We start from the raw sequence: 26,757 nt of genomic DNA on the forward strand, positions 1-26,757 counted from the left end.
TTACTGAAGGTCACGGTCATTAGATGTTCACCAAGTATAAAACATTAATGTTTCGTTTGTTTATTCCACTTACTTGTTGCCTAAGAGTATGGCAACAGCTTCTAGAACTGTCTGAACAAGTTCTGGAGGTTTGGTAAATACTCGTATCTCAGCAATGTCATTTTTGTCTAGTGCTAACAAAGCCTGAAAGCGCAGAGTCATAACAGATCATTGTCATTCTTATTATAAAAACTAAAACAAATAAATTCCACTTATCTTACTCATGGTTAACCAGTAACACAGACTAAAAACGCAAAATACTTAGGTGTTATGATAAATGAAAAACTGCCATGGAATCCCCATATTGATTAAACTATCAAAAAAAATCAAACAAAGCATTAAGCATAACTAAAATGTTTGTTAAGCTCATAATAGAATATGCATCCTCTGTTTGGGACCCCTCAACTCAAGAAAACATTAAGAAACTGGAACAGACACAAAATAGAGCAGTGAGATTTATAACAAACAAATATTCACATTTGACTAGAGTAACACCTTTAGTAAAATCACTAAATTTAGAAAGCCTTCAGGATAGAAGAGTCAAAAGTAAGGAATCAATTATACATAAAACATTGAACCAGAATCTTCAAATACAAAAACAAAACCTAATAAAATACTCAGAAAGACACAAAGGCATATTCCTTGTTCCATATGCTATGACAAATTTGTACAAATGCTCTTTCTTCCCCAGTGCTATTAGAGCTTGGAATGGGTTGCCTGATCTAGCCAAGAAAATCAGTGACTTAGCAGAATTTAGGTCACAGGTTAATACTCATGACTAAATGCATGACGCGTAGGATGTAGTCATCTTCTTACAAGACTGTCAATTATTTTCTTATAGAATGTCACAATTTAATTGAACTGAACAACCTAGAATAACTAACACTCTGTAAGGCAGTGTGGAACAACTAGGAAGAACAGCATGCCACTGCAGAGAGCCTACAGCTAAGCTGAGTAGATGAAGAAGATGAGAAAATGTGGTAGAGCTCATGAGTTTAATACAATTAATGTATTGTTTCCCCAGCATTAAACTCTTCAGTGCTTTCCAGCAATCAACTCTTCTAGGGTGATCAGTTATCAATACTTCATATGCATAGTGGTTATGTGTAGATCTTTTCTGAGAGTTTCATTAGTTCACATATATATAGTTTTTTAAAGTTTAAATTTAACTTAACATTAGGTGTTTAAAATTTTAATGAAGTGGTTAATATGAAATTTAAAATTTATTTATGTGTTTAAAATTTGAAAAAAAAAACAGCATAAAACAAGACAAATCTCAGAGACTTATAGCAAAGGCAAAAGTCAAATATGATTAAATCAGAGATCTGCTATTCACATATGGCTGCACTTTACTTCCCTCAAATATAGTGGGTCTTCAAAAGAGCTTGACCCTCTTCACTAAAGCAAAAACTTTGGCTTCAATATCAATGCAGCAAAGACAAAAGTTCTGTACCAACCTCCTCCCAATAAAATTGCCAAGAAACAAGACATTTTTAAAGATGGCCAGAAACTAGTAAGCATAAAAATGTTTGTCTATCTGGTAACTAAATGCCAGCCTATATGCTGAGGTAGACTTCCTTGTTGCATGCCACAGTGCCTCAGACTTTAAAAACAAGTATGGTCAAGAAGACTAAGCACTTGTACAAAAATTAAAAATTGACAATACTGTAGTCCTTCTATGCTTCAGATTCCTGGACCTTATGTTCCAGTCACATCAAAAAGCTGAACTCTTACCATCTCTGATGTCTAAAAACTTAACCAGTGAAAAATGTTTGACTACATATGAGATTTTAAGATCTTTTGCCACAGCAAAAAGGTCAGAACTATGAGGGGCTGAACATGTAGTTCTTTTGCCTGAAAATTGCCTCCCCAAATGACATTTTATGTGGAGCTATGAGCTGGAAAGTGCTCCCAAGTGATATATAGGCAACTCTCAAGAGATCCCACAAAGAAAATGAAATTGACATTTATGACTGTGAAATGCTATTTATTATTGCACCTCATGGCATGAAGCCGTGTATGGCAGCTTTATGAGATTGAAGACAAGGAGATTATGGTCATCAGTAAAGAACATTCTCGCAAATTTTTTTTTTATCAAATTGGGCAACTCTCAAGATACCCAACCTTTTCATGCCATGTGTGCGTCCAGTTTTTCAAATGAAGATAATCTTCCCTAGCAGTTTTTGAGTTAAAAGAAAATGAGATCATTTTTTAATGACAGAGAAGGAACTACTACCTTGTCATGTAATGACACTTTGTGAATGACAGAAGATTAAAAAGTAAAGTAATAATACATTCTTTCAAGGAAAACCAAGAAAATAATATACAAAACCATAACAAGACCAGCAGCAATGCGTGGAAGTGAGACCTGGACACTGACTAAGACATCTGAAAATTTAATTAATACTTGGGAAAAAAAATTCTTAGGAAAATCTATGGTGCCATACAGGATGAAACTGGGTGGAGGACACACATTAACCAAGAGATATATCAATTATATGAAGACCCACCAATAGTGACCGAAATAAAAAAAGAACAGACTATGTTGGGCAGGTCACCTTGAAAGAATGTCAGATAACAGAGGAGAGAAAATCGTATACAGACAAAAAACAAAAGGCAGGCAACCCAAAGGCAGACCCTGAATGCGATGGATTGATGATGTGGAAGCAGATCTTTAACAGTTTGGGGTTAGAGCGTGGAGACGAAGGGCCCAGGAGAGATCTGAATGGAAGGATGTGTTGAAACAGGCCAGAGCCCTCCATGGGATGGGATGGAATAATAATACATAAAACACTTAACCATAACTTATAAATACAAAAACACAACCTAATGAAATACTCCAAAAGACACAAAGATAAAGTAACAAGTAACATTTCTTATTCCATCTGGTAGGACAATTGGTACAAGTGTTTCTTCCCTATTGCTATTGCAGCAAGGAACATGTTGCCTGAATCATCCAGGGCAATCAAGACTTAGGTGAGTTTAAGTCTGTTATTAACTTACATGACTAGATTAACAAATGGATATGCTTAATCTATAACTCTCTTCTGTTTAGAAAGAGTGTCTGTAATTTATAAAAATGTTTTACTTTCTTTGCAACTTCCAGCGCAGGTAGCGCCTCGTTCAAGTCTCGCTGAGCATCATCTGCTATAGCCTGAGTTTCTTCAGCAGTTGTTTTCGCTTTTGCTTCATCGATAGCCACCTGTTTCTGAACCTGATTGATAAATTGAAAGAAACTGTTATCCATACATATTAAATATTTCATATTGATTAGAGCTCTGAAACAATCCACAGCAGCCATTTCTGAGCCTAATCAGAACATACTAAAATAGATCAAAAGCAGCCTAGAATCTCATTAGTGCATTGAAATACTGATGGAGGTCTTTTGTTCTTAAATGTTGACTGGTTTCTACATCAAATATTAACTTAAATAATCACTCAACTTATAATTGTTATTATCAGTGAATTTTATTACACTGCAATTGTTTAGGGAACAGTACCAGGAAAAAGAAGAGGCAAAGAAAGTGAATGGAAGACAACATCAAAGAGTGGACAAGCCTATCACTGGAAGAGATTCTTGATCTAGTGTTAACTTAAGAGATTTCTTCGAACTTATATTGTGAACATTTCGTTGATGTGATTACTTATTCTACATGGCATGAGCAGCCAGTATTTTATTGGTTTATATTTTGTGATGGCTGAAGTCACCAATATCTTTTGTGATCTATATCTTATATGTAATAAAATTCTTGTCTGCTACAAGAGCGTTTATTAATAATTCAGAATGTTTGTGCTAGTGTACTCACGCACCTGCAAATCTAGTGCGTATGAGAAAGTACTTAATTAAAGAACTTTACAGCAATATCTACAACACTCGGACACATTCGCGTCGCAACGCCTACAACCAGAACCAGGCAGCGACAATGAGTAAAGCTATTAACATTTTCTACAGCCTAATCTAATACGTTAGTATTCTTTAGTTGATCCTGATTACATTATAAGATGTCTGAGTAACAAATATATTACTTTTATTATGACTAAAGATAATCCTAGCTTTAAAATATGTCTAAAAAACTAATTGATGTCTGTGGACACTTATAATGATACCATTTGAACTATCCCTTTTAAATACAACTACACTATAATAATAGTAAGGCTTTTTCTTTGAGTCCAAAGATTAATGAGGAGTACAAAATTTTACATGGCTACACAGTCCCAGCTGTGACCTGCAACTGCACTATAGAATAGTAGCACAAAAAATGACTAAATTAGGATAAGCATTAAGAATTAGCCACCAGCAATATATATCAGTGCATCCAGAACCAAGGAGATGAACCATTTAGTGACAGTCATAACTTAGATAGAAAGATCAAACTTCTTCCGTTATATCCAGATTTAGCTTACTATATTTACAGCCATCAGCTCTACTACAACTTAGCTATTTTTAACTAACCTCATTTGACAAATCTAATAACTTATTCTAAACCAATAATATATACTTATGTCAAAGTCAAGCAAAAGAACATTACTTTAAGGATAAAAAAATAGAGAAAGATTAAAGGGCTGAGAAGAGTCTCTCTGAAAAGGATAGATTTGTGCAATGGTTGAAAAGGAAGAGCAAGATTTAGTACAATCCAAGATAAATGTTTTTTTTTTACATTAATAACATCCAAAAATGTGAAATAAGTCTGGCTTTATTTAATAAAAAAATATTTATAAGGAAGAACTGACATTTTTATTTTGAAATATTAGAACAATAGACGGTAGTTTCTATTCTAGGATTTAATAGGAAGTGCAATTTATGATCACTTCTTTCAAATTATATTTATTTAGAAGAAATTAGTGTACCTTGTTTTCTCTTGTACCATGGTAATGTACAGGTTGATCAGCTCAAGGTAGGAAGTGGGTGTGGTGTAATAACGACGCTTTAGCTCGGTGAAGAATCTCTCTGACATTTCTGTAACACTCATATGAATTTCTACACACATTTTAGATACATTGTCCTGTAAATGAAATACTCAAACTATTACAAAATTTGTGGGACATGATAGTCAAATGATGAAGCACTTGGCTTCAAACTGATGAGAGGGATTCAAGTTTGAAAAACAGTGAAGAGTTTTAATTTTGAGATTTTTTGGAGGCCCCTCAGTGCACCCAACTTTAATGGGTACCTGATATATGATTTTTGGATGCCCCTGAGTGCACCTACTCTAATGGGTACCTGATATATGATTTTTGGATGCCCCTGAGTGCACCTACTCTAATGGGTACCTGATATATGATTTATTTTGAGGCCTTGAGTGCACCCAACTCTAATGGGTACCTGATATATGATAGGTACAGAAAAGGCAGTTGGCATTGTGCTGGCCACGTGACACCCTAGTTAACCTTTGGTTATAGAAACAGATAAGCTTATTTTGTTAAACATGTTTCAGATGTTACTTCAGAATAGAATATCCTTATTTCCTAGCCCCCACCTCCTTCAGGTTGACAGGGGAAACCAGTGCGCAGAGTTTGAACCCGGGGCATCAAGATGACAGTCTGGAGTAAATACTGCTTGATCAGGCAACACAAGTTTTATTCATCTGCCTTTATAGATCACAAGTTCAGAAAGAGGAACCTCTATATAATATGTGTTTAGGGCAATAAAATAGCAATGTCAAACCTATGTAATCAAGTCCTTTTGATAAAACACCAATGTAAAATGAATAAGAACTTTCTTGTTGTAATGGTTCAGATGCTACACTTAATTGTAACTTGTTGACAAAATATTTTGCTACAAAATATTCAAATTTGTTTTGCTCTAAATTAAACATTTCTTGTATGTCTATTTGTATTAAGTGTCAATATTAATATTTTTTTAAGAACAATTTTAACTATTGAGTTTTGTTTGTTTACTTAAATAGTAAACATTATTTGTTTGAAGATTAGTTTGCTTCATATTTTTTAAGTGGTAGTTTCTAGAAAAATGCAAGTCAAGTTTTTCAATTGAAGACTTGAGTGAATGTTAATGATCATAGATATTTGAGAATCACATTTTCTTTCTAATGCTCAATAAAATAATAATTTAGTGTAAAACTTACTTTGATTTCATCTGAACATCCTAAAGATACGGTTTTAAAGAAAGACTGTGCCACTCCTAAAAGAGCTTCTTTCGGCCATTCAATGAACCAGTCTATGGTGCAACAGTTGACCAAAGATGGAAACATCTGGCATCTTGATCGAAAGGCAGAGCCCACCGGAGACATGCACAATACTATGTGCAGATTATTTCTGGAAAAAAATACAGACCGATAAAGTGCAATTAAATTTAAAGGACAGCTTTACAGAAAATAATATTAAACAAATTTATTATGTCTGGATTAAAATATTACAACAGTACAGAGTCTTAAAGAATTTATTTCTCTGAAAAGTTTTCTTCATAACCATCAAAATAGTTTTTCTATCTTATCAGTCTACAGATATTCCTTGTTAATCTAGTTATGCACATTAATTTTAGACCTTAACACTTTTGTAATTTCAGCTCTTTTGTTTTCTTTTTAAGAATGTCCAAATGAAGATCTAAAGGGTAAAAGTGTTGACTCTATCACAACATGATATCTATACTCTAAATTTACTTTAATTGCTCTCAACAAATCTGCAACTAATAGTTCATTCTTGAGTGCCTTCTAATCATCTTGTCTTTACTTACTTTTTTTTTTATTTTGTAAAATAATGTTTTACATGTTTCGGATGTTCCTTCAGAGTTGAAGATAGTTTACTTCCTAGCCCAAACCTCCCGCAGGACGACGGGGGATGGGAGCGGGCAGGGTTTGAACCCTCGACCGTCGATAAATCCGAACGACAGTCCAGCGCACAAACCGCATGACCAGGCAGCCATCCTAACTTTTAACTTTTACTGTGACTGTTCATTCGTCAAATATATATTTACCTACGCATGCACAAATTGTTAACTTGTATCACATACAAAGATTATATTTTCAAACTTGGAAATCCAAAACAGGATTACAATTTACAATGGCAACCAAGCCCCATGATGACCTTCTGACCACTGTTAAAAAACACAAGTTAAGACTGTACAGTGAGATTCTCAGGGCTCGCAAGAACTTGTCTGCAGGTAACAGTACCAGGGAAATAAAGAAGGTGGTGTAAATGGAAAGGATTGGGAGGACAACATTAAGGAATGGATGGGGCTGTCTACGGAAGAAACTCTAATCCTGATAGAGAGAGAAATGGAGAAAAACTGTTAACAGATGTTTATGGTGCCCCAACAGTTCAACAGACTGAATGACAGGGTAAGGTGAAGATACCCATATGTATGTAGTGCTACACACCAGTCAAGTGACAAGCACAATTCTCTGAACAGATGTTTATGGTGCCCCAACAGTCCGACGGACTAAATGACAGGGTATGGTGAAGGATGGCTGCCTGGTCGTGCGGTTTGTGCGCTGGACTGTCGTTCGGATTCATACATGAAATATAGTAAGGTCATATGTGCCTGACGGTTAAAACAATAATGTCAACTGTACCTGACACAATGGATACAGTTAGGTCTAGTGTCATTTATACATGAAATATAGTAAGGTCATATGTGCCTGACGGTTAAAACAATAATGTCAACTGTACCTGACACAATGGATACAATAGTCATAGATAGCATCTCTATTTACTTCAGGAATTCCTGCCTCTTTAGCACCTGGTCTGCAGCCTATTATCAACCTCTCATACTCGTCAGGTTCAAACAAGTTTGGAACTTCTCCAGAGTTCAGCATGTTGTTAATATCTTCTAGAAATTCTTCTACCACAATCTGTAAGATGACAAAACTCACATATTTTTTTCTGTCTTTATGTAGTATAGCTAGCACATTAAAAAACTATTGAGCAGTGGTGCACATGTATGATTATTGATGTTTATGGTCAATTATATTGAAATTAGTGCAAGGGAAACATTGATGACAAGGCATTTGACCACCATCTTTTGTAAGACAAGTTTTGTGGATGTTATTTTGTTGTGGCCATATTTAGAGGGGATCATTGTGACCTACTTGTAAAGGAATGTTATCTAAACAAATTAAGTGGACACCCATAAAGGCAAGACACAGATAGTCAAAGGTAATTGTACTGAGAAAGGCTTCAAGATAATGGATTGCTTTGTTTTGGAAAAAATTCCAAGAGGATGGGAGAAGGGTTGCATTGCAAGAAAAAACAATTTCTAAAACTAGTTAAAATGTAGATTCTATTGTTGCTAATTGAAAAATAAAAAGTGCATAAACACTAAATATTTTAATAAGACATAATAATATGGACTAATTAATTAAAATAAGTACTATATGCATAGTTCTATACAGGATTTTACAAATCATGTTTTCATATAGATCTAATGATTTTAAAAATGTTTGTTATCTTTAATGATCTCAGTATAGGCATAAAATGAATATTTGTGTATGCAATATACAATTTTTAGGTTATTTAAATATCAAATATTTATGACTATGAAACTGATCAAATAGACAGTTTACACCAATCTACTTTTATCTACAGTAGATCCAATGGCTTTTTAACCTGTCTTGACTTATCATCAAAATGAAGAAACTGCATATCCTGATCAGGGACTGCTGTTCACGACAATAAGGTGCACACCTACCATTTGCAAGAAAAATCACAAAAACTAGTAAATGCTCTGGTTGTTGCATGTCAAGGGTTCAGACTTACAATAAGTCTCACCAAGACTCAAGTCTTGCACAAGAAAAAGCTTCTGCAGCAGTGGCAAGACTCTCTAATTATGTCTGGGAAAATACCAAACTGACCACAGCGACCAAAAAAGCTGCATAGTGTGAACTCTTCTTAATGGTAGTGAGAGCTGGTCAACAAGCATACATCACGAGAATAGATTAAACAGTTTACCCTTGCACTGCCTGTGACACATAATGTCCTTTTCCTGCAGGGTTTGTGTCTCCCATCAGGAAGTTTTGAAATTAGCCAATACACACAATATCTATAATATTATGACACAGAAAAAGACTAAGTTGGCTTGGACATGTCACTTGCATGCCAAATGAAAGTTTCCTAAGCCCAACCACTATGCCAAGATTATGGAGTCTCACCCAAGGGATGTCCAAGACTAACCAAGCAAGATTTGATGATTTGATGATCACAGGCTTCAATGAAAGTATGTGGGAGAAGAATCACCCAAGATTGGACATACTGGTACAAACATCACCCAAGATTGGACAGGGTGAAGGTAGACTGTGCACACTGGTACAAACATCACCCAAGATTGAACAGCATGAAGGTAGACTGTGCATACTGGTACAAACATCACCCAATATTGAACAGCATGAAGGTAGACTGTGCATACTGGTACAAACATCACCCAAGATTGAACAGCATGAAGGTAGACTGTGCATACTGGTACAAACATCACCCAAGATTGAACAGCATGAAGGTAGAATGTGCACACTGGTACAAACATCACCCAAGATTGGACAGGGTGAAGGTAGACTGTGCATACTGGTACAAACATCACCCAAGTTTGGACAGCATGAAGGTAGACTGTGCATACTGGTACAAACATCACCCAATATTGAACAGCATGAAGGTAGACTGTGCATACTGGTACAAACATCACCCAATATTGAACAGCATGAAGGTAGACTGTGCATACTGGTACAAACATCACCCAAGATTGAACAGCATGAAGGTAGACTGTGCATACTGGTACAAACATCACCCAAGATTGAACAGCATGAAGATAGACTGTGCATACTGGTACAAACATCACCCAAGTTTGGACAGCATGAAGGTAGACTGTGCATACTGGTACAAACATCACCCAAGATTGAACAGCATGAAGGTAGACTGTGCATACTGGTACAAACATCACCCAAGATTGAACAGCATGAAGATAGACTGTGCATACTGGTACAAACATCACCCAAGTTTGGACAGCATGAAGGTAGACTGTGCATACTGGTACAAACATCACCCAAGATTGAACAGCATGAAGGTAGACTGTGCATACTGGTACAAACATCACCCAATATTGAACAGCATGAAGGTAGACTGTGCATACTGGTACAAACATCACCCAATATTGAACAGCATGAAGGTAGACTGTGCATACTGGTACAAACATCACCCAAGATTGAACAGCATGAAGGTAGACTGTGCATACTGGTACAAACATCACCCAAGATTGAACAGCATGAAGATAGACTGTGCATACTGGTACAAACATCACCCAAGTTTGGACAGCATGAAGGTAGACTGTGCATACTGGTACAAACATCACCCAAGATTGAACAGCATGAAGGTAGACTGTGCATACTGGTACAAACATCACCCAAGATTGAACAGCATGAAGATAGACTGTGCATACTGGTACAAACATCACCCAAGTTTGGACAGCATGAAGGTAGACTGTGCATACTGGTACAAACATCACCCAAGATTGAACAGCATGAAGGTAGACTGTGCATACTGGTACAAACATCACCCAAGATTGAACAGCATGAAGGTAGACTGTGCATACTGGTACAAACATCACCCAAGATTGGTCAGCATAAAGATAGACTGTGCATACTGGTACAAACCTCATTGAGAACAAAAGGAATGAAGCAGCTAGAGACAAAAAGATGATAAAGAAAGCTGTCCTGTCACATAGCCCTTTAACAAGTGCATTCATATACACTAACTGTGGCAAACATTGACACTTAAGAATTGGCTTGTTTAATAACACCAGATTCTGCCCAGACTCAAGAAGAAACTAAAACCGATGATGCATCTAGGCTTATCCATTGTCTTTCAAATAGAAGAAGCCATATAGTATAGTACCAGTATAAGATTTTTCAAATATTAATATGTATCACATTAGTTTGACAAACACACATGATCACACAGATATTCACATACATACAGTTTGACAAACACACATGATCACACAGATATTCACATACATACATATGTATCTCTCTCTCTCTCTCTCTCTCTATATATATATATATATATATATATATAAACTCTTTTGCCAACCTGTGTATCAGTAAATAAAAAAATTGTGGGTTTATTTTGAATGCCTGCTGTATCATACAATTTTTTCAGGTCATCGTGGAATGAAGAATAGTCATAGCCTCGAAAGAGCTCAATCTGGAAGCAGCGATAGTTACACATGTGGGCAGACAATCTGCACACAAAAAAAAATAAATCACATACTTAGGTGTGTTTTTATCTACTAGTATATATAAATGTTCTTTTAAAACTGTAAAAAAATGATTATTTTAACTCAACAATCTGGTAAAAATATTATAGATATTTATATATTGAACCTTGTTAATGACTGTTTTCCTGTTCCTCCCACTCCAACCAATAAGGCATTGCCTCTTTCTTGTTGAATCATCCTGACTAGTCGAGTAATATGTTCCATTGCATCCATAAAGAACACAAGACGCATTTCTTTAGGTGATGTAAGGTTAAGGTCATCTAGATACTGTCTCAAACAGAAGGAATTTCTACATAAGTAAGTATTAAAAGCTTTGTAGAGTTCTATATATTTTAATTTAGTTGATTTAATAAAATATAGAGGTTAGACTATGAAGTGCTTTTTTTGAACAAACGTGCCTAAGAAAAATCGAAAAAATCTTGGAAGACAACGGCCACCCGCTCCATCAGAACTACGCCAGGTCGTCGCGAAGTGGGCGACTGCTGTCAATCAAAACAAGAACGGAGCGGTACAAAAACTCGTTCGTACCTCACTCGGTCAGACTCTATCACCGCCACTCATTGATCAGGGAACATGAAATGCACCAAGATACCTGTGTGTAGTCGCTGAATGAACTCTTTATGTTGTCTGTTGTATTTATGTGTATTTTTCTGTTGTGTTGTCTTTATATGAGAAACGAGTCCTTGTAATCACAACAAATTTCCGTAAGGATCAATAAAGCAGTCTTAGTCTTAGTCTTAGTCTTGATGATAACTTTTGAAATGGTTAAAAACATTATACCTATGTAACTATTTGAAGTATAAAACTAAGTTTCCAAATGTCTAGAACTTTATCGTTCTATTTTGTTATTTTCATATGAAATTTTCATTACAAAATATAAATTTTAGAAATCATTAAATAGCAGTTTGTTACCTCCCCTAAAACATGTTGAAGTTTGTTCATGTCAGATATCTCCTCATAAAATTTCTCTTCTGGTGGGCATCCCATCTTCATGAAATTACCAAACAGTAAAGGATCTTTGATAAATGAATGCGGATCAAAGTTCTGAAAATAATTAAAAGAATTCTTTACTGAAATTGGCATTGATATTTGATGAGGGTCAGATGTTTGGAGTTAATTTTAAAAATTAAAAAAAATTGACATTTGTATTTTAGATAGGATGGCCAAGTGATAAAATGATGGTCTAATAAATAGGGTAGTAAGATCTTGACAATCTCAGTTCAGGTCAGGAGAATGAATGAGATTTAGGCTGGTTTGTAGCTTCATTATTCATGCTTATGGTAGTGCGCTATGGTCCAATCTCTTTTTTTGTGAGAGTATGGGCTATCTGTGAGAAATTTCTGTGCTGCCTTCAGGAACCCAGCAAACACAACTCAGATCTTAGTTGGGTTATGAGCTTGAGCCCCTTTGATGGATAGCACAGCAGTTTAAGCTTTTCCGCCACTCTTCACAGATCCTCCCCCCCCCCCAATTATAAATGAAATATAAATTCCATTGCACTGAGCTAACTAAAAACTATTAAACATGTATGTTATGGAGTGTGTGCCCATGTTTGTATTGACAGAGAACTGTTGCTGCTAAATTCAGATTTCTACAGTTGGTAAAAGAAGCTTAGCAGCTGATGAAAGAAGTAGGAGATGAGAGACAGAATGTGTGTTGATTGTAGGTGTTGAAACATTTTCAGAATTTATTTAGAGTTTTGTATCAAGTAAGCTAAATGCTTACTAGAACTACAACACAATGACAAGCTCATCAACAATGGAATAAATTTCTATACAAACATTCATCAATCTGAATGAATGTTCACATTGTAATATGAATAGGAACAAGACTGTTTGCACTTCTTACACCAATTTAAGAGCATTGACCTAAATGTTCACATTTTAAAGAGTTATTAATAAAGATTATTTTGCCTCTATTGATGCTATTACTTCTATTGATGATTGTATTTATTTCAGTTCTAATTAACATTACTGATTAGATTGGAAACAATAATTAAATAAATTAAAAATAATGATAACAGTAATTTAAACATAACCTCATTGAATGTTTGGTACACAATTTCTGCCATAAGTTTGTGGAAGAAAAGCTTGTCTTCATTGTTAATCAGTCGATCATGGAACACTCTTTGAGTCTCGTGAATAAATAGACGAACAATTTGAATTTTTTCACGGAAGATTCCTGCATCAGCCTGCAATATACCTACAAAACAATAAAATGTCATTACAAATTTGAAAATTCTAACAGAAAATGAAATTGAGATTCTAGCAATAAAATTACAAGGAAATGGTTTGTTAAAAAAAAAAAAAAAAGAGTAAAAGTGAAAGAAGAAATAGAATTTTTGCTTTAATTTCATCCTATGAAAATATCAATCTAAAAATACTATTAAAAAAAAAAATTCAGAAAGTCCAAACCATTTTTGTGAGACTTTGTAATCTATTTTTAAAAAATGTGTTTAATTAACCCCTGCTTTTGTTACTGTAAATTAATGTAGCTCTAATTAAAAAATCTGTGCTTTTATTGTGGAACTATTTAAAGTTGTTTGATATGAAATTGAATTTATCAACTTCTTCATTGAAGAGCTGTTTCTCAATAATGTTAGTTTACTTTTATTTGTAATCAGAACCAGTCTGCATTCTAGGCCTTATGGTCACTCTCGAGCTTTGAGGTGATAATAATTTTCAAACAACAATTCTTTCACTTAGACATTCTACAGCTTTGTTTTCTTTTCATAGTTTCTGATTCACAGTACTAGTCGAACAATATTTTCAGTGGTATTTTAAAGCTATTTTCATATCATCTATAATTATATCAACAGTAATTATTATAATATGGGATATTGAAAAGGTGCAAATTTCATGAAATTTTGTTGTTTAAATGCTTAGTAGCAGACAATTTATAAAGTAGAATGCTGACCTTGGACTACTTTAGAAAGGTCTCTCAGATTGAAAACGTAGTGAGATTTGGCAGGCGTAGGAAGTAGGTCTGAGCTCATTCTAAAATAGAGTTCAACAGCTGAGTTAACTATTGGTTCAGCTAATGTACGGGCATTGCGAGAGAAGTCTAGTAAAAACCCATTGATGATTGCCTGGAAGTAAAAGTGAAGTCAAACATAATAGGCCCAATAACCTAAACTATGTTTTTATTATTAAGTAAATACTTTGTTCAATGACTGAAAGAGGCCAACAAAGTCTTTATGAAATGTATTTTAATTTACTAGTCAAAAAAGTTATATTTTATCTAATTATCTTTTTTTTTTCCACAAATAGTTGAAAACATTTTATATTTCAATAAATTGTAATTTATTTCAATGTGTGTTACAGGACAGACATTCTATCTGAATTGAAGATTAGAACATCCTAGTCCAGACCTGACAGGAGTTACCAACATGACAACATTCACAAATACTAAATGACCAGGCAGTTTACCCTGACATTTGAGAATGCAGTCAATACAATTTACAATCACTATTTTTTAACTGAAAATATATATTACACTCAATATTAATATTTTAAGTATAAAATATCAATACCATTAAAAATTAAATTATAACATGTTTAAGTGAGGCCCTTGTTAAAATGGTTGCCTGATGATACGGTAGGAGCTCTGGACTATTGTCTGAATGGTTCCTAGTTCAAACACAGTCACCATCCTCCACTACCTGAGGGAGGTTTGGGCTACAATGTAATAATCTTTTAATTTTGAAGGAACATCGAAAACACATAAAAAGCAAAAACAAATATTGTACTAAAGAAAAGTATCCATAAAAAAAAACAACTTACTAAAAACATCTGTTTTAGGCTCATTTCAGTTGGGGATGGGATGGTGAACATGGAAAAATGTTGAAATAACCTTGGTGACACAGGATTTCTACCGCCACCAGGAGGCGAACAGGCAGCAGCAAGGGTTACATCCTGTAACAGAAAAAATTGTTTGAGTCAGTGCACAAAGCTGTGTAGCAGTGCATCAGCTTTTTTTCTTTTAAAATGGACTAAAAGAGAATTTGAAAGATTATTTCATGGAATCTTGAACACAGGATTAAATATGTCCACTTTGCTGATTGTCAGTAATGGTTTCTCTGGTTTGATGATAGATTATTTTGTGAAAGCCTATATATCTCCACACCTGTACCTTCTTGGCAGCACTAAATTCTCTATATAATTCTGATAATATAACTTCTGGTAGCCCAACTTTCACTTCAGAATAGATTCAGAAACAGGACTATCATTTCAAACCAAATTTCTTAAGTGAAATAAACACTCAAAATATCTTTAAGAATGTTAAATATTAAAAGTGCTACTTGAAACTCTTTGCTGAGTGAAAATATTTGAATTAAATTGATCATCTGAACTTCTGTGTTGCAAAGCCTATTTATTCTCTTATCAAAATCTATCCCATCATTTAATGACATTAACACACACACATATATACTTTTTTTTGGGGTAAGTTTCTACAAGGCTGGAGGAGTAAAGATGATAAAGACACTTTTTAAGATTTGCAACAGGATCTGGCAGTCAAGAGACTGGCCCAAGCCCTGGTTTCAATCACTCATCATCACCCTGCTAAAAAAAGGCTATTTGCAACTCTGTCAAAACTACCATGCCTCATAAGCCATCCCAGCAAAGTCCTGTTAAAAATTATATTATACCATCTAAAACCAATAGATGACAAAAATTTTAGTAGGACAAGCAGGTTTAGACAAGGTCACAGCACAACAGAAAAAAATCCTAAGCTTCAGGGTACTCTGTCAAGTCTTAATAGATTTTAAGAAAGCTTTCAACATCAAAGGTTACAAAGGTACTGCAAGCATTAAAGGAAGAAATATTACTAACTTGTGCTTTGCTGAATACATAGATGGTCTGGCAGGGACTAGCTTACTAGTTGCTCAAAGACAAGACTTCCACAGCATAGGGTGTGCAAATCAATGTTGAAAAAACACTAATTATGACTCTAATAGCCAACAGACATTAGTATTGGAGGCTTAAAGAAAGTTGACAAGTAAATTTAAATACCTAAGAGCTATTGTTTCAGATAAAGAAACCAAAACTGAACTACTGGCCAGTTCACAGGAGCACTTGGTTAACTCATAGCAATTTAGAAAGACAAAGGTATAGCCCTCCACACTTAAATCAGACTTTGGCCATGGCCACATTCTTATATGCTTGAACTGCAGAACTATAGAGGAGGATCCTGGCCATAGATATATGCTACAGAATGATCCTAATTATCACATACAAAGACTGAAACATAAACAAAAGATTAGATACTGGATCACAATGACAATCGGGCCCAGAGATGACCAGCTAACCACTGTCAATAACAGAAAACTAAAACTTTATGACCATATTCCTTTATGACCACAAGGTCTTCAGGGCTCGCAAAAAACTTTCTGCAGGGAACAGAACCAGGAAATAGAAGAGGCAGCACAGAAAGAGATAGGAAGACAACATAAAAGAATGGATGACCAGTCATTGAAAGAGATTCTATTAAAGGCAAAAAAAAACAACCAGAGAGGAATGGAGAACGACAGTCGACAGATCATGCGTGGTGTCCCAACAGTTAAACAGGCTAAGGGATAGGTGAATTCTTTAAATGATATTTGCAATGACAAAATTGAATACTTTTATATTAATGCCTATTTAAAACAACTTTATAGTCTCTTCACAGCTTGTCAGTCCAAGGTAGAATTAGTTTTAATGATTTCAAAATTGCAGTCAAAGAGGGTTTCCAGTATGAGCCATTCTGAATCTTTTAAAATTATTTAACATTTTATATCATGGCGAGCCAGTATATTAAGAATGCTACCCTCTAAATATATAAAGGGTAAAAAAAAGTGGTCCACATTGCAAGACTCTCCCCATTGTTCTTTGGCTGTGTTATCATGCCAGGTACATCAGTTTACAAGAATCGATTACAAGGTCGCCACACTTTGTCATCAGTGTATATAAAAACAAAGAGATGCCCCTGTACATTAGAGAACTGATTACTCCATAAGTCCCCCAGAGAGCCCTACGCTCAATGGACTCAACGCTTTTAGTGGTGCCATGTTTCTCCCTCAAAAGCTACGGTCTGCGGGCTTTTTCAGTGCACGGACCCAAGGTTTGGAACACACTCCCCATTGATCTCAGACAGACAACATGCTATACCACTTTTAAGAAGGACATTAAGACCTACTTGTTTAAAACTTTTTTAGATTAGTTTTTTATTTCTATTGTCGTGTTTGTGTTTGTTACAGCGCCTTGAGCCTACATTTTGTTTGTTAACAGCGCTTTATAAATAAAACTATTATTATTATCAGTTTAATCAAAAATCTTCAACTCATACACATGCACTCAAACAGTAAACATTTTGTTATCCTTTATGAAAAAAAAAACGTTCGCAATTATTTTTAGCACTTGAATCTCTTTCCAGGTCATTGTTTCTCTGTCATATAAACCATCAAAGTCTAGATACTGTCGTAAAAGTTCAATAGGTGGCTGAGAGCCGTACGTGTCCAGTTTGGGCATGTTGAGATCGTCAATAAATATGACCACTCGTTTACCTTGAGGTGCACCTGTACACAGAGAAAAGCATGACAGAAGGACATTGGTATGAATAATGAACATTGATCAAAGTTTTGAGGAATTAAGATGTAAGTCTACTGGTACTTTTCAAGAGTTGTATGTTACTACTATGGTCTTGTATGTCAGCCATTGTTACGTTTTCATATTGGATGAGACTATTTAGACATGTAAACGACAAATCACAGTTTATAAATACTTTAATCTTTATTAACACTGAAAACACTTTCTTGTTCATAGTCCTCCATTTCGGTTCTTCTTTCCTTTCAACACGCAATCACACCATTTCACATTCACACTAAGATGCGCACCGTAACACCCCCCCTGTTTAACAAGTTCGATGCACATCGAACGTCCAAATTACAAATCACTGAATATATTATCAGACTATTCCAAGTTAAAACAAATCGGTAACATATAAAACCATAATGTAATAACTAAACAAAATCAAACACAATGTCATGTTAATACCAATAATATTCCAACATGGAATAACAATTATATTCATCACAATAATAACTGTTATTATGAGTAATTGAAACCACTTCTGTTAACATATATCTATAAGTAATCATATTTCTATTAATACAACTCCCCACTCATAATCGTATGCCTGTACAAAACACCAATGTACAACAATATTCAATTCATTACACATATATTTATTCATTGTAGAATAGAACAGTAATTAATGTCCATCATTCCCACCTTTTCTCATCATATCTATATAATTCTAACATTATTGACATGCCATCCTTTCCGCTTCTCTCCTTTGCAATGATGTCCCATTGTGATCCTACTACCGAATGTTCTAGCTGTACTGTTTTCTAGGCTGCTAATATCCCTCTCTTTTCTCGTATACGCCTCTTCACTATTGTACCTTGAATCCTTAATTCTAATTAATTGTTGACACTGTCTTCTAATATGCCCCCTTCTCCCACAATTAAAGCATAAGATGTATGGACTTGTACGTCTATATGTGGGTTTAAATCGCTTTCCCTGTACCACTGATTGCCTTACTTTACTTTGATTTGGACCCATTCCTATTGCATTGCTTTCTACCTTATCTGTTAATTCTTTCTTCTCATGCTCTCTGCTACCCATGTCATCTGATGTATGAGATTTTATGTCTTCTTCCACATCCCCATTTCTACCTCGCGTAGACTTTATCCCATAATATTTCTTCCAATTCTCAATCTCCCTTACTGAACATATTTTCACCCCATGGATATTCCCAATAATTAAATCTATCTCACCCTGATCTACAACACAAGCTTCCACTGTCCCCTTAACATACGGTGTGTCTATACTAACTTTAGCAATCGGTAATTGTACAATACTCCCATTAAACATAACACACTTCCTAGATTCGCCTGTATATTCATGGTCTTCCACTAAATTCTTATTCACTCCAATAATAGTGCTCCCAGTATCCCTGATGGTCTTGGCTGCCTTGTTCCCTACGAATGTCTGAAAAATCTCCAATGTTCCAGTATCAGATGACAATGATAAGCCTTGCTCTATTCTACCTTTCTCCCAGTCCTTTCTTTCCTGTCTGTTTCCTTGATATCTTCCGTTGCGGCTATCATTTTGTCTTTCATATGTACCACTTCTATACTGTCTATCATGTGTCTCCCTTGTTCTGTGAGAGTTATTCTGTGTCTCACATGTTCTGTTAAATGCAACTATTTCTTCTATATCACTGCCTCTAGATAATTTCTTCTCGGGATGTGCCACTTTATAAGCCCTTATCAGTCTTACTATGTCTTCTATGGATTTCGGTTTCCTCTCCAACAGAAATATTTTTAATTCCTCCTGACACTCGTACATCACTTTGTCCAGCATGAGAAATGTCTTAAGACTGTCAAAGGTTTTTTCTACCTCAGCGGTTTCTATCCAGTTATCGAAATGGCTGCTCATTTTGTCCAAGAAGGTCTGCGGGTCATCCTCTGGTTCTATCTCACAATTAACAAACTGTTGGCGATAGAAAGCTTCTGTTTTCCCGAAAGTTCGAAGTAGTTGTTCTTTCACAATGCTGTAGTTACTCTGGTTCATACATATTTTTGAAGGCACCTCCGCTGTAAATGATCTCGACAATAAGAATGTCCATTTGTCTTCAGGGTACTCCAGTTCTCTCATTTCTATTTCGAACTTCTTCAAAAAAATGTCTATGTCCATTTTGTCTTCGTTGAATATCAAACCTTTATATTTTGCCAGTTTATTCCCTGTAGATTCACTCTTTCTTTTATCATTCTCTTTTCCTTGGTCTGTTTTTAACTTTTTCTCTGCTGTCTCTTTTTCAAATGCTAATCTTTCTCTTTCAATGGCGACCAGTTCATTTTTCTTTTCCCTTTCAATTGCTACTATCTCCTTATCCTTTTCTCTTTCTCTTTTGTCCTCCTTATCTAATCTCTCCTTTTCTTTGTCTCTTTCCATCGCTAATCTCTCCTTTTCTTTTTCCCTTTCTCTTTTGTCCTCCTTATCTAATCTCTCCTTTTCTTTGTCTCTTTCCATCGCTAATCTCTCCTTTTCTTTGTCTCTTTCCATAGCTAATCTCTCCCTCTCCATCAACCTTTCTTGTACGTATTTTCTTAGTTCTGCCCCTTCAAGCTCCAACAACCTTCCCTCTTCCTTCAACGCTGCTATCTCAGCCTTGTCCGCCATAGTCGATTACTAATAATATCGAATCGAATGTTCTCCTGTCTCTAGATCTAGACTTTACTATCTCTACTGTCTGTTGACAGGAGATCCACTGTGTATAGAGGGATACGTGGGTTTTACCTTTGCGTTGGGCGCCACTTGTTACGTTTTCATATTGGATGAGACTATTTAGACATGTAAACGACAAATCACAGTTTATAAATACTTTAATCTTTATTAACACTGAAAACACTTTCTTGTTCATAGTCCTCCATTTCGGTTCTTCTTTCCTTTCAACACGCAATCGCACCATTTCACATTCACACTAAGATGCGCACCGTAACAGCCATTAAGGATAGGATGGCTGCATGGTCATGTGATTTTCGCACTGGACTATCGTTCAGATTTATCAATAGTCCAGGGTTCAAACCCTGCCCGCTCCCATCCCCCTCATCCTGCAGGAGGTTTGGACTAGGAAATAATTATCTTCAACTCTAAAAGAACATTCGAAACATGTTAAACATTTTACAAATATGTAAGTAAAGGCGGGGCTTTAAGTCAAAAGGGCAGGTCGTCACAAATCCTCAAAAAAACATAATCTGATGCGCAATCGAAAATGTAAGACTACAGTTGAGATGCTTATAGAAACATGTATAAATGATGGTCAATTATAGCCCCTGCCACTTCTTTGTTCCCAACCTACATCTATTGGACTGTATTGTTTTTTTAATTGTTTAAAAGTGGAGTTCAATTTTCTGAAATTTTGTAATTAAACATTAATACTACTGAAACATTAGGTCAGTTTTAGACTATAATGTTACCATGCATTAGTTAAACATTGAAATTGTTCTTATTCTTAATTTCAATCAATCAAAAAGTTAGTTAATTTAATGTATTAAAAATTGCTCTAGGACATGTTGACCTCCAATCATGATGAAGCATGTGGGAAATATTAAAAGTACTATTAGGCTACAAGCAGATACCATGTCACTATGCTGTCATTACTCTGAACTACCTAACAGCACAATGTTATGTACAAAACAAAACTACAGTTGATGTGTGGAAAGCAAACAAGAAAAAAGAAATGCAGGTTAAATTAAGACCTGACAAGTTTTCTTGAAAGAACTTGAAAAAAACATTTAATGGTGCAACTGATCACTGCCTCAGAAACATTTCATGAGTTTACTAGGTAGACCTGAGAGAATCAGGAAAAAAAGAACTAAAACTACACAAAGCATAGACTAAAAATCAGCTTGCTGAGTTCATTGGGTCAGGGCATTATAAAAAGAAATGCCAAAGCTGAAAGGGAAAAAAAAATGTTGTAGCTGCTATTGGAACTGTCCAAAACAGGATATAAAAACCACTCTTTCACCACCAGCAGGTATATTGAAAGGTCAAAGTCCCAAAGTGCCTGGTCGTGCGGTTTGCACGCTGGATTGTCGTTCGGACTTATCGATGGTCCCGGGTTCAAACCCTGCCCGCTCCCATCCCCCGCCGTCCTGCGGGAGGTTTGGACTAGGAAGTAAACTATCTTCAACTCTGAAGGAACATCCGAAATAAGTAAAACATTTTACAAACAAAACAACATTTTTCATACTGCTTTTAGCCACAACCATGATCCAATTATGGTGATGTGTGTGTGGGTGATTTGTTACCCCAAGCCATGTAACTTTAAAAAAAAAAGAAATGTAGCCTATTTTGTTTGTTCTACTAATTGTTTGAATGCATTTGTTGCAATGTGTGAAGTGTGTTACTTATACATAGATGTAACCCATCCAGACATTATTTGTTAAACAGATGTAACCCATCCAGACATCATTTGTTAAACAGATGTAACCCATCCAGACAATCATTTGGGGCAGGGAACCACTCTAGATCCTTAAAGCATAGCTGGCAAAGCGTATCAAGTGAACATAACTTTTTTTTATATGTGTTTCAAACATTGAAGATGTTATAGAACTATATGTGTGTTAGTCATTAAAGACATATATGTTAGTTTTTAAAAGATTTTTGTTGGTCATTAGAGAAGTGCATATTAGCAGTTGAACACAAAATGTTTGTTAGTAGTTGAGGAAGAACATGATCTCTTTCTCAACTTGCGCTCTTCATGTAAATTTTTTTTTGCAATAAGCCCCTGTCGATTCTTTTTGCACATAAGATCAAAACAGTAGCCTATATAGCCTGCAAACCTTGACTCAATTGGTAGGGTTTTAAAAATATAGAAAATTATTTTATTTTAAGTAATCAATTTTTAGCATAAAATGATATTTAATTTTATAATTACTGAAATTAATTTTAGTACTAAATATATCTTGAGAGAGTAAATAAAGAAATTAATAAGTCAGGATATTAACCAAAAAGACATACAAAAAAAAACCCAAAAAAAAACTGAGATCAGACATTTAGTTTAAAACATAAGACTGTATAAGAAGTTAAAATGTTACAGTTATAGACAAAAAAATAAATTTACCAATAACATTTTTCTTTCGTTTCTCCAACTTCCCTTCAATAATTTCCTGAGTTCTTCCGCTGCTGGTTTGTGCAGAAAAGTTAATGTAAACTGGTACGTAGTTCATTCTCTCAGAGATGCGATCAAGTAAATCTCTTACTATCACAGACTAGAGCAAGTTGAAGGAGACAATATATTCATTCTTTCAGATATGCAGTCAATTATTTCAATTACACAAACATTAACCAATCAAGAAATATTCAGAAGTTGCAACATTTTTTTTTTAGTTATAGTTTAAACAAAAACATTAAATCAACATCTTATAATCATATCTTTAATGAAGGTAAATTGGTAAACTAATTTCATACTACCTTGCCCACGCCTGTCCCTCCTGTAAAGAGCACTGGTTTTTGAACAGAAAGTAACCACTCTAGGAAGTAGCCATAACGTGCTGTGTCCACAGTGGGCACCATCATTTTAAAAAATGAAATGGATTTGTCAAATCGAAAGGATGAGACAAGACGTTCCCACAGATCCATTCTCTTTGAGTCCACCTCAATGTAATAGCTCCATAAAGGATATGTTCCTGGCAGCTGAAAGGTTATATTAATAATAGAGAAACATTCCATCTTGCAAATAATTTCAATGTTCATAACTTCAGTATTCTTTTTAAGGACAACATAACATCAAATTTAAACAGAACATGTTGTCATTTCAATAGTACTTCAGCAGTGCATCTAGAATGCACTACATCTAGACTTCTTTCCAGCTACTAGATTACTCAATGAAGTAAGCTATAAGCAAGCATCAGTATTCAAAATGCACTCAAGACTCGCGTCTCTGTATCCAATCAAAAAAACTATTTTTTATGCTTATAAAGAAGACTCCTTGGTGTATGTTTTGTTAATTGTTTTCTACTATCACTACCAATGTAGTCTTTTACTAGATGGGTTTAGTTTTTAATAAAGTCAATAGGTTTAGTGAGTAGAAGAGTTCTTTAAGGTCCAAATTTGTTGTTATATTATCCAACAATGAAATCAACTCTGAGCCAGTTCAGCACTAAATTGTCTATGATGTATAAATAGAATATCTGATTGAAACTATCAACACATAATATTGTTTCAGTTACCTTGGCATCTTGATTTTCATCAAATTGTTGTCATATAAACAGATCAAAAGCATCTCTGTACTCATCAATGAGGTTACCCCCAAGAGCCCAAAGGTAACAAAACACAAAGATCTGGCACAGAAATCGAAACATCTTGGAGGATTCTAGTGACCAGTCAAATTGACCAAGCTTGTAGAAGAAAATGGCTTCAAGCAATTTACAAAATGAGTTTATTTTGCTGATATCTACCTGGAAAATAAGAGTACAGATCTAAATGTTGAGAATTCTTAAGTCTACATTGAAACTAATTTGTTCTTACTGGTATGGATATAGTTCTTTAAGATACTTTGTATTTGTCCACACCTCCATATAATTCATTCATAGTAATAGATTTTGGATTCATAACATACACATGAACTGGTTGATAGAATTCATTCTGTACACCTTGATTGTACAAACTGGTCAAGGCTTTTTCTAGAATCTAATGAAACAAGTCATCAAAACTTTAAAACACTTTTTTGCTTACATAGATAGGGTTTTTATTGATTTAGTACCATGAAAATGAAGAAGAGGCAGACAGAGAAATCAATGGGAGGACAACATAAAAGAATGGATGGGCCTGCCATTGAAAGAGGTTCTAACTAAGGCAAAAGTCCGAGAGGAATGGAGAAAGACAGTCGATGAATCTTGCCATGGTGCCCCAATGGTCCAACAGACTAAGGGATAGGTAAAGGTAAATTGATTTAGAATTAAAATACATATTATACCTATTCTAATGTTATGTCTTTTCCAATGTAATATCAGATCTGATGCTTAATCTAATGCCTTAATAAGGTTGAAGCACAAACACTACACAATACACATTCACCAAACTTTAGGCATTGGCAGTAGTTAATCTTTTCATTCACAATAACTGAATATTTTTTTTTTTAAATTGTGTAAAAAAATATTATGAACAGAATGAAAAGTGTTTAGGTTACAAGCTAAATAGTTAGGAAGGAACTGCACCAAATAACTAGCAATGAGTCTGACTACCCTACAAAACATCAGGGGTAGGTAACAAAGAGCTCAGATCATTTAAACAACTGCACAACAAAGCCTGCCAGGTGTCAAAATTTGTATTGATTCTTTTTACTTTCCAAATAACTGTCTTTTATTTTCTTTTTTCATTTTAATGATGCTGTTAGAATATTTTCAAAGAAAATTTGACAACAGTTAATAATTGTTTATTTTGGTTGAGTAAAAAATTTCAGATAATCCTTTAGCAGCTGTATGCATTGTAAGACATAATTGCCTTAAAATATCAATGATTCTTAACCTACACCTACACATGAAAAAATTCAGAAAACTCAGAATCTGTCCAAAATAGCTAAAACAACACATGTATTTTTTTACATCTAACAGTCCATCTTTAAATGTTCTAAGTGTAAAAGATAGTCTTTAATATATTTTAACTCTTTCTCTCCTACTGACGATACCAGCGTTGATTCCACCAGAATGTGGTAAATAATTATGGAGAGAAAGAGTTAAATTTGTTCAAATTGTTATACATAATTCCAAGGGAGGAGCCTTTTTTATTTCTTGTCTTTGTCTCACTGGTGCCACAGAGAAAGTTGATATTGAATGTGTTTAATTATTGATTGTTATTAACTTTCAATGTATAGACAAGGTCATTGTACAACAAAAGGACATAATGTGGATAGATGACTATATATTTTTTTTTAAATACTAGCTTAGTAGATCATGTACTTTTGATGGATTCCTTATTAGCATCATTAAACTCTGCTTTTAGGCCCTGTTTCAAACTTTTCAAATGCAAGAACATAAAGTCATTAATTTAAAAACAAATGCAATCTTTCATTTGTAGAAAATATGCTTGAATGTGATGACTGAGAATTGTGTGAGTCACAGAGTGAATGAAAACTTACAAGTTTAATATTTACGTACCTAGATTTGATTTGATTTGGATTTTAGGCACATCAGCACAATTTAGGCCATGTCGTGCCTGCAGTCCCTTAAGGACTACTCTCTCCCTACATAACAGGGGCTAAATTCTATACAGTTAAATCATTAAAATCAAGGTCTATTCACAGTTAAAATAGTAAGGGTAGTAAAAATTTAATAATTTGGTAAAAATCTAATGTAAATAGTACATGTTCACAGATTCATAAATCAGATCTTTGTAGACAACCCCACTTCCCGGATAAAGCCCAGTACCTTCCCAGGGTCGACATTGTCGAATAGTGTTTTTAAGTTAGTGGCTCTAAAACACTACAATTAGAATGGCTACAAATGTAATACACTACCCTGTAAATTGTGGTCTTTCCACCCCCAGTTGGTCCAACTAACATAACACCATGTCTGACAATCATAGTCTCCAAGAACTGTATCACTTTCACAACTTGCGTGTCCACCACTTGGAGCTTCATTTCTAGTTGGATGTTCATGATCTCATCTTTCAGCTGGCCATAATCATGTTCTGGTATGTTAACACCAGGAAAAAGATCTGAAAGTATGGCCTGCAAAACATTATAAAACCACTCAGTGAACAAGTTTCATAACTATTTCTTCACATTATTAATACTTTTTTTTATTCCACCCAAAATATAATTTTTAAAATTTTGATTTATCTGTAAGAAATATTCTGTTTAATGCTGGTGATAAAACCATAAGAAAACTTTCCACAAATGAATTGATAATTCATAGATAACTATATGTTTGTCTAAAAACTAATTAAAAGCTT

The 26,757-nt window shown here is 34.7% G+C and overlaps 1 pseudogene; it reads right to left on the bottom strand.

The window, feature by feature from the left end:
• LOC106061156 (dynein axonemal heavy chain 6-like) overlaps positions 1–26,757 on the bottom strand; it is a 146,998-nt pseudogene that overhangs the window by 16,557 nt on the left and 103,684 nt on the right.

This window comes from Biomphalaria glabrata, chromosome 6 (assembly GCF_947242115.1).
Source record: "Biomphalaria glabrata chromosome 6, xgBioGlab47.1, whole genome shotgun sequence".
NCBI lineage: Eukaryota > Metazoa > Mollusca > Gastropoda > Planorbidae > Biomphalaria > Biomphalaria glabrata.